A 17,063-nucleotide genomic window follows, 5' to 3' on the forward strand; every position below is an offset into this window, starting at 1 on the left:
GCAGGATCCAAGCTGCATCTTCGACCTACACCACAGCTCATAGCAACACTGGATCCTTAACCCAGTGGCGGAGGCTAGGGATCAAACCCACGTCCTCATGGATACCAGTCAGGTTCATTACTGCTGAACCACGACAGGAACTCCAAATGTACGTTTTTTAAGTTGGACATGTTTCCAGTCCAGGCAAAATTGGGGTTATATTGGTAAAGAAGGGAGAATGGAATGAATAGGTAACCAGCAACATCTGCCTCAATAGTCTTTACAGAGTTGGTGTTAAGAAGTATATGAGATAACATATTTAAAAGTGTTTTGTTAACCATAAAGCTAAACAAAGTTGATTTTTTAAACTGAGGTTTGGGGCATTCCCATCCTGGCTCGGTGGAAATGAATCTGACTAGCATCGATGAGGAAGCAGGTTCAATCCCTGGCCTCGCTCAGTGGGTTAAGAATCTGGAATCGCCATGACCTGTGGTTGCAGGCACAGCTCAGATCCGGCATTGTTGTGCCTGTGGCTTAGGCCAGCAGCTGTAGCTCTGATTAGACCTCTAGACTGGGAACCTCCATATGCTGCAGGTAGGGCCCTAAAAAGACAGACAGACAGACATATTTGGTTGTTACACAATGTTATTTAAGTTTCAGGTATACAACATTGTCACAATTTTTAAAGGTTATATTCCATTTATAGTTGTAAAACATTAGCTATACTCCCTGTGTTGTACAGCATATCCTTGTAGCTTATTTATTTTATACATAGTAGTTTGTACCTCTTACTCCCCTACCCCATCTTGCCCGTCCCCCTTCCCTTTCCCCAGTGATAACCAGGAGTTTGTTCTCTATATCTGTGAGTCTGTTTCTTTTTTTGTTATATTAACTACTTTTATTTTTTTAGATTCCACGTCTAAGTGATATCACTCAGCCTGTCTCCCTCTGCCTGACTTAGTTCAATTAGCATAATACCTTCTAAGTCTATCTATATTTGTTATAAGTGGCAAATTTTCATTCTTTTTGTGGCTGAGTAGTATTCCAAAAGTTTTGTTTGTTTTTGTCCTTTTGTCTTTTTAGGGCTGCAGCTGTGGCATATGGAGGTTCCCAGGCTAGGGGTCTAATCGGAGCTATAGCTGCCGACCTACGCCAGAGCCACAGCAATGCAGGATCCCAGCCAAGTCTGTGACCTACACCACAGCTCATGGCAATGCTGGATCCTTAACCCACTGAGCGAGGCCAGGGATCGAACCTGCAACCTCATGGTTCCTAGTCAGATTTGTTTCTGCTGTGCCATGACAGGAACTCCAAGGTTTTTTTTTAGTGCAATAAATATTACACTATTTTTATGTATATGCAGTATCACTATATTTTTTATTGATATATAAACTATTACCTAATATATAGTATATTAGGTCACACACATACCCCTGAAGCAAATGGAGGGAATGAATTTCTTTTCCTTGTGTATTTGAAATAATGTTTAATAAAAACATATGTGATTCAGTTATGGTCTATAACATTAAGGCAAAGTATAGGAGTTCTTAGTTTTTTATTTTTTTATGTAAATACATGATTTACTTTTGATGACTCATTTTTTGTCGAAGAATGGAGTATATTATGTCGTTACAACATTTACATGTGATTAAATAGTAATTATTCAGTTTGTGAATTAAAATGCCTTGAAACACTGTGCTCCCTCTCAAAAAAAATAAATAAAAGGACAAATATAAAACATCTTTAAACATAAAATTTTAAATACTTTATCTTCAGTATCCAAGGATATATAGCAAACATTGTATTTTTTTTTTCCTTCAAGAAGTCTGAATTTTTTTATATCCTAGAAAATGGCTTGGGAAAGGGATGATTTTTTTTAAGTACGTCAATGCAGGAAAGAAGAAATTAGGAAAATATTCTGTCTCATGACAATATAATTACAGTGCCCTGTGAAGAAGTAGTTAGCACAGTTACTTGATTTTTTTTATGGAGTATCAGAACATAGATAGACATCAAAGAGCAATTTGAATATGCGTGATGCCAAAGTAGTGAGTGATGTGAAGGCGTCGGTCGATGTTTAGGAAGCCTCAGAAACCACTTTCCCTCCACCTAGCCATTCCAACAAGACCTCTGCAGTCAAGCCTGCCTCCCTCAGTCTCACCAGTTCACTACCACCTCAGGGCTTCTGTACTTGCTGTCCCCTCCCCACTTTTCCACATGACTGTTTTCCTTCTCGTCATTCCAGTGATGATTCAAATGTCACCTCCTGAAAGATGCCTTCTGGGAACCACCTGCCTAAACAGCTGACCTCCTCCAGTCCTTCCCACCCTGAAAGAGTCACTCACCACCATTCTGCCTTTATTTCTTCGTAGCTTTGACAATCATCTGACATATTTTATTTGGTTTGTTTATCCTACACTTCCCCCCTAGACCTAGAGGCTCCACAAAAGCAGGAGCACTGTCTTGTTTATAGCACTGACTCCAGTACTGAGAACATGGCTCATCACAAAATAAGTGCTCCATAAATATATGTTGAGTGAGGGAAAAGATACAGGTGTATTCTATAAACCACAAATTTATAAAACCACATTTAAATATTTGGAAAGGACTAAGCTGCCTCAGATAGGTGCACAGAGTAGCAGTATCTCAAATCACAATGTTATTTTCCTATAATAACATAAATAATAATAAATAAATGTAATAAATAATAAGTTCATGAAAACATATTCTAATTAGTATAGTTCTACCGAGGGAAGGATTCTAAGGACCTAAAGAAAACAACTAAAGAGCTGAGCCAGACATTCTCCTGGTGAATTCTTCACAATTTATTAACATATAAGAACATATTTTTCAAATGTGTGTGTATATATATATGTATATATACACATATATATACGCACATATATATATGACTGGGTCGCTTTTCTATACAGCAGAAATTGAGAGAACAATGTAAGTCAACTATAATAGGATAAATAAAAATGTAAAAAAAAAAGGAAGTATTTTTCCAAGCACGTCAACTCTCCATGGGAACAGACCCATAAGCTAAATTCCTTAGATTAAGGACATTCAAAGTGCTATGTCCCCTCAAATCTGCACCTTGTATCTTGGACCTAGGTCTCTGTTCTTCAGATTGATTTCTTTCTGACCTAGCCCCATTATAAAGACATAGTTGCGAAAATACAACCAGTCTTACTTTGAATTTTTCTTTTTTTTTTTATTATGAGATATTCTCTCACCTTTAGTGTCCAAGACAGGATGGTAAAGGTAAGATATATAGTTAAAAGCAAGACAGAATGTTAACTTTCTTAATTATCTCCATTACTTAAGGTTCATGTATTCCCAGTACAAATGAAAAGGCACTGGAAGATAGGAAACATTCAATCCCTTCCTCAACTCATTTAAAGCAGCACAGAGGAAATGTTCATCTTTCATGGAAATACTCCAGTTTAGAAGTAAAAGGTAATAACTTCACATATTCTACAGGTATGACAACTGTATTCTAAATCAAATATGGAGTTCTAAAAAAAAAATTATTAGAGTTCAGGCTGTCAAAGGACTCATTATAGAAGAAACATAATTTCTTCCTTTCCCATGGTATAACTTGACATAGCACTGAAGAACACTTCTGTTTCTGTAAATGCACTAGATGTGGCTACAAGACATGTTTTAAATGCTCAAGTTGTTTCCTTAAAGTATTGGCTCATGCAGTGTTATAGTCAATCACTTGCCAAAAGGTGGGTTCAGGGGAGAATAAAACAGAAACAAATAACTAAACGAAGGATTTTAATAATCCTGAAGAAACTAACATTCAATGTAATAGCCATTAATAAAAATATTCATGCTATCATTACCAGCAGAACTGCCACCATAAACTGAGTAGACTATGGTGAATTATGGAGCATCATAAAATTCTTAAGTATCTTGTAGGATGTATTTCCCCCATTTAGGAATTATAACTCAGGAAGAAATATTCTAAAAAGAACAGCTTGCTCCTTTGAGTGTCAGAACTCCAAGTTGTTTTCATAGAAAGCCCTAATAAATATTTTTTATGGCAGACTCTGAGTAATAGGTTTGCATTCCCTATCAAGTCCCAGCTTTTGAACTAAGCTCGGGGCAAACAAAGTAAAGTAGTAGAAGAAGACAAGATGCTCTTAATCGGCCCTGTGCTGTACCCAAACCTACATGCCCAGATGTCCTACCCCTAGAGCTGTGCCTTCAAGTATCTCCTCTTACCTCTATACCCTTTTCCAGCTCATTCGGCGCAAGAAGTAAGACATTCTCTGTTTATTAGAGCTCATCCCATGTTTTTAGAGCTCAGAGGGCAAAGTGGTTGGAGGTAAGGATGTATCTAAAGTCCTTTTTGAAAATCTCCTGGGAACCTAGCCATGCAGCTGCCCTTTCCCCATCTAGGGATCTCTCTCTTGACCTTTCTTCTTTCCCTAATAGCTCTATGATTCTAGATGATGATTAGGTATAAGAAAAAATCTGTATGTCAATGAGCATGCATGTAGGCAGTCAATAGGAGAGATTTCTACCAAGGTTGAGTGTCACTTCCTGTATTAGTCAGGGTTCTTCAGATGAAACCAGTAAGTTATAAAAGGAAATTATAATGAGGAATTGGTTCCCGTTACCATGATCTGCTGTCTGCAAGCTGGAGACTGAGGAAAGCCAGTGTGTGAATCAGGCCAAATTCAAAGGCCTGAGAACCAGAGGTGCTGATGAGGGAATTCCAGTCCCAGTGCAGAGGAAGATGAGAGGAGATGTTCCAGCTCAAGCGATGAGGCAGAAAGAGGGGGGCAAATTTCTCCTTCCTCTGCTTTTTGTTCTATTCAGGCCCCAAAGATTGGATGACACCCACTCACACTGGAGAGGATAATCCTTGTCTGAATCCACCAGTTCAGGTGTTAATCTCACCCAGAAACACCCTCAAAGACACACACAGAAACAACGCTTCATCTGGGCAACCCATGGACACGCAAATTGATATATAAAATTAACCATCACAACTCCTAAGAAAGTTTTTCCAGAATCCTTCAGGTAGTTACTCCTCTTACATTTTATTCACACACTTCTCTTAAAGGCCTTAGACAGTTGATTTCAAATTACTTGATGTTTCATAATAAAGTGTTATGTCTTCATAGTCGTCTCTGTGCCCGGAGCCTTAGCAGAGTACCCATGACAGAAAATACTGAATAAACGTTGCTAAATACAAATGGGTTAGAAAACTAAGAAATTGTATTTTTGCCTGCCATCCAGGGGCTCCAAGTCATGCAAAGGAGATGACATACGCGTACAAATAACTGTAATACATGACAGAAAGCAATGTGTCATAAAAGAAAGGTATAAAGATTTACTGCCAATTTTTGACTTCAGTGTGATCAATTACAAGTGCTCATGAGTGTAGAGGCAGGCCTGTCTCCTTTAGGTATGGCCCTGACCAATTCTGGGTCCTTGACTTTGAAAGGGGTCTGAGGATGGTATTGTAAGGGCAAATACAAATAGAAAATAAAAGATTTAATCACTATCTCCAAGAGGCATCTGCACTATCGCAGTGGCTGAAGCATCATTCACAAGAGTCAAGATATGAAAACAATCTAAATGTCTGTCAACAGATGAAAAAGAAAATGTGATGTACATAAACAAAGGCATTTTATTCAGCTTTTAAAAAGAAGGAAATTCTACCATTTCTGATAACCTGGATGAATCTTGAGGACATCATGCTAAAGAAAATAAGCCAGACACAGAAAGACAAATACTGCATGATCTCACTTATATGTGGAATATGTGTGTGAGTGTATTCTGTTTAAGCCAAACTCATAGCAACAGAGAGTAGAATAGTAATTACCAGAGCCTGAGGCACAGGGGGAAAGGGAGAGTTTAATTGTTTAATGAGTATAGAGTTACAGTTTCATAGAATGAAAAGAATCCTGGAGATGGATGGTGGTGACAGTTACACAAAAATAAGAATGTGCCTAATACTGCCAAATTTTACACTTAAAAATGGTTCAGGTCATAAGTTTTATGTTTTGTGTATTTTTACCGCAACAGCAACAACAACAAAAACTAATACTCGAATGTATAAAATACTACCAGAAAAGAAAATACTTTAAAGAATGCCTGAATGTTTATCTACAACAAATGCACAGTGAATAAGAGGATCACGCTTCTGTACCTTAAAGACAGTTAAAAATTGGGGGATTATTTTTAAGAAGAAAAGGAGCTCTCTGGTTCCCTAGTGGCCTCACAGTTAAACATTCGATGCTGCTACTTCTGTGGCTCAGGTTCCATTCCTGGCCTGGGAACTTCTGCATGTCATGGTACAGAAAATAAAAAAAAAAAGAAAGAAAGAAAAGAAAAAAAGAAGAAAATAAGAAAAGACACATCCTCCCCAAACCGCCTCCCCCAACTATCCCTTTCCTTAGAGTATTTATTTTAGAAAATACGTAATTACAAGTACTTTCTTTCTTTGAAATATATATGTACATCTTTTTAAAAGATAATTCAGTCTCTTGCTGGCTTTAAAACCCAGGAATATCTTCCTAAGGACCTGTGAACCAACTCTTTAAAATGTAATTATCTAGGAAGACAGCACCCTGATCTTCCCACATCTGTGGGAGGGCAGGGAACTAACTTCAGTGAGAACTTCATACCAAATTGAAAAAAAAAAAAAAAAAAAAAACCTGTCATGAGAAGTGTATTTCTCCTCTGGATAGAGTCAATTAGCTAATATAGACGGTCACTTCAATTAGCAGGTGGATATACACTAAACTATGCTTCACAAGTGGTACTATTCTTGACAAGTGGTTCTGTCCAGTCTCCTTACTTGCGGACTAGTTATTATTTATCTGGAGAACATGTAGATTGAGATTTGTAGCTGCTTAGCTATACAAAAGGCTAAGATTTCTTTCTGTCTTTCTCTCTACCTTTTTGGAGAGTTTTCCTAAGTTGGAAGGAGATGTGTTATTTCCCAAAGAGCATCCTGCATGAACGCAGAAACTGAAATGCCCAGTCCATTGCAGCCTTTCTCTAGTTACCAGCAAATTTGCCTTATTTGACTGGGATTCCTCTTTGGTTTCTTAAGTCACAAAGTAATGAAATCTTATCCTTTAAAAGGAATTTAGATGTCAACTCAGAGAATTTTGTATCTACTATATGAATGTCTCTAAGTGGCATTCAAAAAAAAAAAAAGCTCAGCTTTTTTTTTTTAGTATCTTAGGTCTTTTAACGTCTAAGGAAAGATTTCTTCAAAAATAAAAATGAAGGAAGATGATACTGCAAGTAGAAGACACAGCATGAACAAAGTACATGGGAGGAAAAACAGAGTTTGGAGAATCTTGGTCACATTGAAATGCTGACTGCATGTAGGAGCTGGGGAGACAGAACCAATAATGGAAGTTATAGGACAATAGTGCAGAGATGTGCATGCCTAGAGAAAGAGTTTCCACCTGATTATCAAAACATAAGCCAGCTTGACTATGAAGGGAGCCACATATGATTTATCAAGGATATTTCATGAGAAATATAAAAGGGTATGTTCATTGCTGCACTCTCATTTTATTTTTTATTGAAGTATAGTTGATTTAGAACATTTCAGGTGTATCACAAAATGATTCAGTTATATGTGTGTTATATATATATACTCTTTTTCAGATTCTTTTCCATTGCAGATTATAAGATATTGAATATACTTCCCTGTGCTATATAGCTGGTCCTTATTCTTCATTATTTTTTATTTTTTTCCTATGCCTTCCTCTTCCTTATTTTCTTAGCCATAATTACATTACCCACCACTGCATTTGTGCTATCTTGGGTTTCATCCATAAGGCGGTGCAGTTTAAAAGGTAAAATCACAGTTTGTTAGGGGAGGGACAGGTCTGGATCTTAGCTTCCTTTGTGGTGACGATGGTGGGGGAGAGTCAGCAATCTCCGGAAAAGAATGAGACCTGAGGGGATTGCAAACTCCAGTTCTGGTTGAGGCACAAAAACCCCAACAGCTACAGCAGTGATTGGGGATAACACCCAGGTAGTTGCAGTTGTGTATTGCAGCATAATAAACATCCCAAAGCTAATGGGGAAAAACAAAAGTTATTTATCATGATCATGAGTTCTGTGCCTCAGGAATTTAGAAAGGGCATGATGGAGATGGCTTGTCTTTCATCCACATTGTTGGGGACCTAGCTTGGAAAACTTGAAGGCTGGGGTATCTATTTTATACAGAGTAGACTCTGTTAATCCCAGATTCCCAAATTATCCCTCCCTTGCTTTCTCCTTCGGGAACCATAGGTTTGTTTTCTGTGTGCGAGTCTATTTTTGTTTTGTCAATAAGTTCATTTGCCTCATTTTTTTAAGAGTCCACATATAATTGATACGTATCTGATTTACTTCATTTAGTATGATAATCTCCAGGTCCACCCATTTTCCTGCAAATGGCATTTCTTTCTTTCTTTTTTTTTTTTTTTTTTTTTGCCAAGCAGTATTCATGTGTGTGTGTGTGTGTGTGTGTGTGTGTATCACATCTTTATCCATTTATCTATTGGTAAACATTTAGGTTGCTTCCATATCTTTGCTATTTTAGTCTTTTTTTTTTTTTTTTTTTTTTTTGTCTTGCCATTTCTTGGGCCGCTCCCGCGGCATATGGGATGTTCCCAGGCTAGGGGTCTAATCGGAGCTGTAGCCACCAGCCTATGCCAGAGCCACAGCAATGCGGGATCCGAGCCGTGTCTGCGACCTACACCACAGCTCACGGCAACGCCGGATCGTTAACCCACTGAGCAAGGGCAGGGACCGAACCCGCAACCTCATGGTTCCTAGTCGGATTCGTTAACCACTGCGCCACGACGGGAACTCCTCTTTGCTATTTTAAATAGTGTTATGAAGACTGGGACAGTACTACATTCCCTTTACGATTCTATAAAAATTAACCTCGATTCCAGACAAAATCTCCAAACACTACAAGAAAATATGTATCTCAACTTTTCATTGCTCTTTGAAGCCTGTCTTTTATCTGACCACAGTTATCAGTTTTATCTCCAAATCAGTTAACAGCAGTTCAGGATGTTTTTATTAAATGATGGCGTGGCTATTGAGAAGAACCATTTCTTTGTTCTCAACTCCTTATCTTCTGGGCCAAAAGCAACCACTGCTCTTGCTCTTCCTACACTACCACTCACAACAGCTAAGGCCAGTTATTCCAGGTTTTCTTTGACCTTCCTTCTCATTTTCAGAGAGATCTTACCTATTTAAAGATGATTTGTTGAAACCAAATGAGCAGTCACGGAAATGTAAGAAGCCACAGAACGTCCTCTTTCATTTACAAAATCTGCATTCAAAGATAGATGCTTTTAGAGAGAGGCTGTTACTTAAGTATAGCAAATATATACCTGTTTGTTTTCCAAGTAATAAAAATTTCTCACTGGCCTATCATAATTGCAATGGATCTTCAAAAAGCTGGGCAAAGTGAGAAATGGGCATCGGCAAGAACCATTCGTATTAACATGTACCTCTTTTGATAGTTTATTAAAAATACAAAGATTGAGGGTGGGGAGAATTGGAGCTGGGGGAGGCAGTTGCATTTTAACTCTTTCCTATGACTTCATTAAAAGAATTTTCACTTCAACAGATGTTTCTATAATCAGAGCTGAGATCTAATTTATTTTTGGAAAACAGAGAAAATGAAACTGTTATGAATAGTCTTGTTTCAGGCAATCAAAAGAGAATGGCACAAGAAATCTAGAATTTGATTTGTTTTTCATAGGAACGGTTCAAAGAACATCTGTGTTTATGCCATGAATCCTTCTGTATAGGGCTCTCCCTTAGAAGTTTTACTTAGAGCTGAGTCCATTGATCTGCAATTTGGTAAACTTGAGGTTTTTGAAGGGCAGCCAAAGTTCCACTTAGTTTCTCAACAGCTCTCTCTCTCAAACCTGAGAACATCTATCTTGTTCCTAGAGAACTTAAGATACATTTTAATACTCAGGACAACACTGTGACTTGCAGACAAATGCCAGGCCGCTTTATTGAGACACTTGAGTTCTTTTAAAGAAATACTTCATTTAAGGAGTTCCCGTCACGGCTCAGTGATTAACGAACACGACTATCACCCATGAGGGCATGGGTTCTATCCCTGGCCTCGCGCAGTGGATTAAGGAGCTGGCATTGCCATGAGCTGTGATGTAGGTCGCAGATGCAGCTCCAATTCCATGTTGTGTGGCTGTGGTGTAGGTTGGCAGCTGCAGCTCGAGCTGGACCCCCAGCCTGGGAACTTCCACATGTTGCAGGTGCAGCCCTAAAAAGACAAAAAAGAAAAAGAAATATTTCATTTAGTTTCTTAATGAGCATGTCTGTCTTTAGTGGAAGAAATATGCCTAAAAACACAAGTGCTATGTCCCATGAGAATATCTAAGTTTTAAATCTAGCCAGGGTTTGGGTCTTAGACATGCATATGTGATTCACTCAAGACTTAAGAGAATAACTATTTTTTTAAAAAAATCCACCCAGCTGTTAATCAACTGGAAAAATTAATCAACTGGAATATTTTTCCAACATAATCTTGGTTATTTCAGAGTAGTTTCCAGGTGGTAGTGCTTCTCATACATTTCCAATTAAACAATGAAATTTCTGATAAAGGGAACCTTAAATATCACATAACATGAAAGAATTAGGGATAAAGTAATTAGTACAGGGCCTGGCACAAACAACTCAATAAACAACAGCTGGTGGTTCAGGAGGGCAGTTCTGGTAGCAATTACAGTAGTCATCCACCCTCTCCTCCCCAAAGCCGTTCATTTTACAGATGAGGCCCCCAGATTAAATCATTTGCCCAAGGTCACAAAGCTGCCTAGTGGCAGAGTTGAAATTGGAATGCAGGCCCCCTTATAAGTTTAATACTATTTCCCCAATAGCTTGGGGGGAATAATCTTTTCAATTATAATGAGCTATTTTGTCATATAAAAGGGCCTCATAGAGAAGGGCTAACCTTCATTTCTATCTTCGGGTGACAAGCCTTCTCAGTTTCTATCCCAAGTAACTTGTAATTTCGGAACATGATGGGCTTTTGCTCAGTGCTCACCTCCTTTTAACCTCTTTTCACACCATCATGACACAGTCCTTTAGTCTGAGGGACACCACAGTAAGCCAACTCCTCTCTCTCTCTGTTTACTCCTTCTGTGTTTACTTTTTCCCTCCTTCCTGGTGTACTCAAAGCATGGACATTTTCAGAGCTGAACCCTTGAATCTCTGTTCTTTCTTCTTCAGAGATCACACATATCCCCAAGTATCCTCCCTATGAAGTTAATTCTAAGAGGTCTTCAGCCCTCATGTCCTTCTTGAAACCTAGCAGCAAATTTCATTTCCTATTGGTTGTTACCACCTAAATGTTCCAATATGATCTCAAAATTACTAGGTCGAATCAACATCATCATCTTCCCCTCCAAAGGCACTCAAATCTTCACTTTCAATGTTTATTAACAATTCCGTAATTGTCCCAGTCTCCAAACCATGAAGACATGGTTGAGCCTCCTCACCCTTCCCAAATGATTCATTACAAGTTCAATTATACCTTGTCTATTTTTCCTTTCTTTCCTCTCTCACTAATATCACTTTAGTTCAGTTCCTCACCAGCAAGGCCAGAACTACACCAAGAGCCTGTAAATGGTTGGCTCTGGCTTTCTTCCTCACCATCTTACAAACTCCCTGAGGGTAATTTACCTTCCTGAGTCACATTCTACCATAATGTTCCTCAAATCAAATCTATCCAACTATTTCACTGCACCTACGAGACAGGATCTAAATGCTCTGACTTTGTAATCAAACTCTCCACCATCTTTCCCTGTTCTCCATGTACATTCAATTTCTCAGCAAAATGCAAAGTTACATTATCAAGTGTGTGTGTTTAATGCTTCTCATTAGTGAGGCAATGAGAAAAGGAGTCCCATGCTCAGAATTAATGTGATGGTATTTCTTTCTTATGAAAACAAATATTAAATTTAAACAACCTAATACTTTTTTAGAATTGATGTCACTATAACATTTTCCAAAGGAAGAAATTCACTTTCTAGAAAGGTTTTTTATAGTTATCTTCCACAGATAATTCAGACTAAAATTCAGTCTCAATAATTGTACTAAGTCTGTTTCATTTTTCCCTAACAAAAAGTTAAGGAAGTCTGTCGAACACCTACTGGTTAGGGAACACAGAATTTAACAATTTGCCAACTGAGCTGTTTTTTGTTGTTTCTTTTTTTAAATCGGTGGTTACTTAAGTTTACTAGAGTCAGTCTCTCCCTTTCTTCCGTATTATTAACAAACACTAAATGAATTCTAACACTGTGTTGAGGGGACTAGTATCACGAATACTCTTTGGGGAAGGCTATTAGTTAAATCCCTCTGCAAAGAAACACATCCACAATAACAACTGTTTGATTTTCTCATCTTTTGTTTTTCTTTTAAGTATCTCTTGTTCTAAAAAAAAAAAAAGAAAAACAAAAACCTCTCTCTAATGCAAATTAAATCTCCACATAATCACCACTTCTTAACTATTCGATTGACGTGCACTGAAAATTTTTCTATGTTCTTTCGGCAGTTTGGTAGACCAGTGTGCACTTCAATCAATGCTGGTGTTAATGGAAAATGGTAAAACACTAGGGAAAGAAATGTGGCAAAATTACATGTGATTTTAGCCTATAATCCAACAATTTCACTTCTAAAAGTCTATTCCAAAGTAATACTGGTTAAAAAGACAAAAGCCCCTTTTTGTAAGACTAGTAATAGCAAAGGAATGGAAATAACTTGTAAGTGAATTAAAACATCTTTCTCTTGCTCAACATCTACTTCCTTCCTTTAAAAAAGAAAAAAAAAAAACAAAAAAAAACAAAAAAACTCTTCTCTTTTTCCTTTTTCCCTTTATTTGCTACTTTCCCTCACTCCCACCCCTGGACCTTTACAAACTACAAGGATTCCAAAGTCCTTAAGAACTGCTCTGACAATTGTTTGCTAGGAGGAGATTCATACCAATGACCCCAACATGAGGCATGAAGAACCAAAACAATCTTCAACTGTCCCAACCACAAGTTCCCCAACCACAGAGGTAAAGAAACGACATGGTCAGACCACCAGGACACCGTCACACTGTAAAACTTCCGTCCCAATACAGGTCGGGGCATGACTTGGTTTTCAGGTACTTCTCAATGCACATCAGCTGAATAAAGCCTGTAATCTCTACTTGAACCATTTTAACTATTATTTTTCTTTGACAAACCCCAATGTCCATCTATAGGTAATGATTAAATAAACCACATTACACCCACCAAATGAACACTAATGCAAGTGTAAAAAAAAAAGGCTTAGGAATCTCTATATACTACAATGGAATGATTTACAGAAATACTAAGTTAAAAAAAAAAATGGAATTCCTCATGGTTGCGGCGGTGTCTGGTTGGGCGCGGCACAGTGGTGACTGAGCTTCTAGCCTGGTAGGTGGGCGACAAGCTCCAGCATAGCCTCCGCGTGCCCCTCAGGGCTCCTCTGCGCTGACGCTGCATGGGTGCTGAGCCTGCCCAGGCCGGGACGTTGATGAAATATTTCCTGCACCAGGGCGTGTTCCTGAGACCAAGTGTTCGCTGCCTTGTGGCAACAGTACCCGAATCCCTATAGCAAACACGTCTTGATGAAAGACAGAGTGCATCGGGAAGTCACCCCTGTCCAAAAGCTCCTGTCCCGGCGACTCCTGACCAAGAGGAACAGGATGCCCTGCTGGGCTGAGCGACTGTTTCCTTCCCAAGGTTGCTCACTCAGTGTACATCCTGGAGGAGTCTATCGTGGACTCACAGAACCAGACCATGACCACCTCCACCTGGAACATCAACCATGCTCGGCGGATGGTGGTGGAGGAACAATGTGTTTACCGTGTGAACTCTGATAACAGCTAGACCGACATCCGCCGGGAAGCCTGGGTCTCTTCCAGCATATTTGACGTCTCCAGAGCTGTGCCGGAATTTGGTCTTGCCCGGTTCAAAAGCAACGTGACCAAGACTATAAAGGGTTTTGAATACATCTTGGCCAAGCTGCAAGGTGAGGCCTCTCCCAAAACCCATGTTGAAACAGCCAAGGGAGCCAAGGAGAAGGCAATGGTAGCTACAGAGAAGGCCAAGGCCAAGGACCTTGCCAGCAAGGCAGCAACCAAGAAGCAGCAGTAGCAGCAGTTTGTGTAGCCAGCCCAGGCCCTAGGGCAGCAGCAGAGCAGACCACCCGCTCCAGTCCCTGTGCCCTCTCCCCCTTGTACTTATTAAAAGTCAACTTCCAGCCCTACTGTTTGGGTGGTGGACTGGGGGTCGAATCAGAGATGCAGTTGCCGGCCTACACCACAGCCACAGCAACCCGGGATCTGAGCCGCAGGACCTACACCACAGCTGGTGGCAATGCAGATCCTTAACCCACTGAGTGAGGCCAGGGATCAAACCCACATCCTCATGGATACTAGCTGGGTTCATTACTGCTTAGCCCCAATGGGAACTCCCCAAAATCTTAATTGAATATGACAATGCTTCTAGACCAAACTACCAATTTATCAAAAATACTGGGAACAAATAAATGAGTTTAAAAACATAGCAAGGATTCAATAAACAAAATCCAAGACTATGGGAAATTTAATGGACAAATGACCTGATTTCTCCCACTGAAATATTATAAGGAAGAATAAAAGAGAGGGAAGGAGCAGGTTTAAAAATATTTAACAGGGATATCAGCCATGAATGTATGGACTTCTTTTGGATCCCAATTCAAGCAAACTCTCTCCCTCTCTCTCTCTCTCTCTCTCTATATATACACACACACACACACACATATATATATATATCCTTATCCAAGATATCTATACATATTCTTTTAAGATCCTGATCTGAGAAGTTCTCATTGTGAGAAATTTTAACACTGACTGCTGGCTATTTGGTAATATTTAGGAATTAATGTTAAATTTTTATGTGTGATGATATCATCAGGATTAATTTTTGACATATAACACTGTATTAGTTAAGACGTACAACAGAATGATTTATGTTTCTATTGTGAAATGATCGCAAGTTTTGTTAATATCCATCATCTCACATAGTTATAAATTCCTTTTTCTTGTAATAAGAATATTTGAGATTCACTCTCTTATGAATGTACAATACAGTCACCATGCTGTACATTATATGCCCAGAACTTATCTTATAACTAGAAGTTTATATCTTTTGACCTCCTTTGTACATTTCCCCCACCCCCTCCGACAACTGCCTATCTGCTCTCTTTCTACAAGTTTGTTTTTTAATTCCAAATATAAATGAAATCATACAGAGTTCGTCTTTCTCTGACTTCACATAGTGTAATGCCCTAGAGGTCCATCCACGTTGTCTCAAATGGCAAGGTTTCATCCTTTTTTATGGCTGAAGAATATTCCATTGTATAAATATACCACATTTTCCTTATCCAATTTATCCATGATGGACCCTTAGGTTGTTTCCATGTCTTGGCTATTGTAAATAATGATGTAATGAGCATGAGGGTACAGATATCTCTAAGATAATGATTTCAGCTTCTTTGGACATATATCCAGAAATGGAATTGCTGGTTCTAGTTTTAGTTTTTTAAAGGAAACTCCATATTGTTTTCCCCAGTGGCTGTACCAATTTACATCCTCATCAAAGTGCACAAAGCTTCCTTTCTTCCACATCCTTACCAACTTGTTATTTCTTCCTTTTTTAATGACAGTCATTCTGACAATATACGGTATATATCACTGAGATTTTGATTTGTATTTCCCTAATTAGTGATACTGAGTACATTTCCACGTACCTGCTGGCCATCTGTGTGTCATATTTGGGAAAATGTCCACTCAGTTCTTCACCATTATTTAATTGGATTTTTTTTCCTTTTGAATGGCAGGAGTTCTTTGTATACATACACATAGATATATACATATATACATATAATTTATATATTTATACATATATACATATATGTGTGTATATATTACATATATTCATTGCACATATATTTGTATATGGTAAAAGTATTCTATATAGTCTATGTCTTCTATATAGTATACAATGCCTTACATACTATAATACAATGATGAAAGAAATTGAGGAAGACAGATAAATGGAAAGATATTCTATGCTCATGAAATGGAAGAATTAATTTTATTAAGGTCCATATATCCAAAGCAATATACAGATTTGATATAATTTCTATCAAAATTCCAATGACATTTTTCCATAGAAATAGAACACAAAATCCTAAGATTTGTATGGAACCACAAAAGATCTGAATAGCCAAAGCAATCTTGAGAAAAAAGAACAAAGCTGGAGTCATAAAACATCCTGATTTCAGACCATATCAAAGTTACAATAATCAAAGCAGTATGGTATTGCTATAGTGACAGACACACAGATCAATGGAATAGAAAGGAAAGCCAAGAAATAAGCCCATATATAGTCAATTTATGACAGAGCAGCTAAGAAAATACAATAGGGAAAGGATAGTCTCTTCAATAAATGGTACTGGAAAAACTGAAGAGCCATATACAAAAGAATGAAACAGGACCACTATCTTACACCATACTCAAAACAACTCAAAATGAATTAAAGACATAAACATAAGACCTGAAACCCTAAGACTCTTATGAAAAAAACATAGTGGGTAATTTCTCAAACTGCAGTCTTGGTAATGATTTTTTGGATTTAACACCAAAGGCAAAGACAAAAGCAAAAATAAAGCAGTGGGATGACACCAAATTAAAAAGTTCTGTCTAGCTTTTTGAAAAAATAAAAAGATAATCTATGGAACAGGAGAACATATTTGCAAATTATCTATCTAATAAGGGGTTATATCCAAAATACTTTAAAAAAATTTAATGTCATTATCTTTTAGAGACATGTTAAAATGCTTTCAGAAGAAATGTTGTTTATCTTGGACTTTCTAATCTAGGCGTAGAGGAATAAACAGAGGTATACAGCAATAAAACTGGTCATAAACTGGTTTGTGAAAGCAGGGTGATTTGGCCAATATCATATGTCTAGTAAGCAAAAGAACTCTTATCTTAGTTGTCT

General features: G+C 38.1%; 1 protein-coding gene and 1 pseudogene across 2 annotated transcripts in view; one reads left to right on the forward strand and one right to left on the reverse strand.

Moving 5' to 3' along the window:
* Nucleotides 1-17,063, reverse strand: part of FAM19A2 (family with sequence similarity 19 member A2, C-C motif chemokine like) — a 501,549-nt gene that overhangs the window by 459,786 nt on the left and 24,700 nt on the right. The window lies entirely within an intron of this gene.
* On the forward strand, nucleotides 8,595-16,176 carry LOC110260692 (annotated as a pseudogene).

This window comes from Sus scrofa, chromosome 5 (genome assembly GCF_000003025.6).
Source record: "Sus scrofa isolate TJ Tabasco breed Duroc chromosome 5, Sscrofa11.1, whole genome shotgun sequence".
NCBI lineage: Eukaryota > Metazoa > Chordata > Mammalia > Artiodactyla > Suidae > Sus > Sus scrofa.